This window comes from Garra rufa, chromosome 2 (genome assembly GCF_049309525.1).
Source record: "Garra rufa chromosome 2, GarRuf1.0, whole genome shotgun sequence".
Taxonomy (NCBI): Eukaryota; Metazoa; Chordata; class Actinopteri; order Cypriniformes; family Cyprinidae; genus Garra; species Garra rufa.
Genome location: NC_133362.1, coordinates 38,139,747 through 38,141,239, shown reverse-complemented (window position 1 = coordinate 38,141,239; position 1,493 = coordinate 38,139,747).

Sequence of the window (1,493 nt, the reverse complement as noted above, 5' to 3'; positions counted from 1 at the left end):
TACACTTAATGTGAATGCATTATTATCACTAACACTTAAATTGATTTTGAGTGTGGTAATTTTAAGTTTACATTAAATTTATTTTATTAAAAATCTATTAGTAATGTATTGTAGTAGAAGTACATTTTCCCAAAAGTTGTACTTAAGTACACTTAATATAAATGCATTATTAGCACTAACACTTAAACTGATTTTGAGTGTGGTAATTCTCCCAGGTTAAAAAAAAGTGCACTAAAATACACTTTATTTAAGTATACTTAGTACACTTTTCAGTAATGTACTAAAAGTGCTCTATTTTCGCACACTAATTTTGTACTTATTGTACTAAAAAATAGTATTAAGTATATGTTAAGATAAACTTAATACCATCTAAGTGTACTCAACTGTGCTATTTTGAGACACCATGAAATTGAACTAAAATGTGCTTTTAACATACTATATCTGTATTTAAAAAAATATATTTAGTTACAACTAGAAATACACTTGAACCCTACTTTTGAACATTTATAAATATATTTATGACTAATTTAAAGTATAGCAATAATATATTAAAAGAATATACAAAGTGTGAAAAAAGTGTGCTAAAATACAATTTAAGTACACTTAGTGCACTTCCCTAATGTACTTAAAGTGCTCTATTTTCGCACACTAATTTTGTACTTATTGTACTAAAAAATAGTATTAAGTATATGTTAAGATAAACTTAAGATCATCTAAGTGTACTCAACTGTGCTATTTTGAGACACCATGAAGATGAACTAAAATGTGCTTTTAACATACTATCTCAGCATTTCCAAAAAATGTATTTTGTTACCATTTCTAATAGGATTGAAACATATTTCATAAACCTTTAAATATACTAATTATACATAAAAAATAAACTTACTGATTATTTAAAATACATGAATAATATATAACAAATGTATACAAAGCGTATTTATAATGTATTGCCCAGATATTTTTATCAATAAAAAATACACTTGTTGATTATTTAAAATACATGAATAATATATGACAAATGTATACAAAGCGTATTTATAATGTATTGCCCAAATATTTTTATCAATAAAAAATACACTTGTTGATTATTTAAAATACATGAATAATATATGACAAATGTATACAAAGCGTATTTATAATGTATTGCCCAAATATTTTTATCAATAAAAAATACACTTGTTGATTATTTAAAATACATGAATAATATATGACAAATGTATACAAAGCGTATTTATAATGTATTGCCCAAATATTTTTATCAATAAAAAATACACTTGTTGATTATTTAAAATACATGAATAATATATGATAAATGTATACAAAGCATATTTATAATGTATTGCCCACATATGTTTAATAATAAAAAATACACTTCTTAATTATTTAAAATACATGAATAATATATGATAAATGTATACAAAGTGTATGTCACGCCCTTGGACTGTTTGTCTTGGTTTTTCCCAGTGTTTCCCCCATTGGACTGTCTGTTTGGT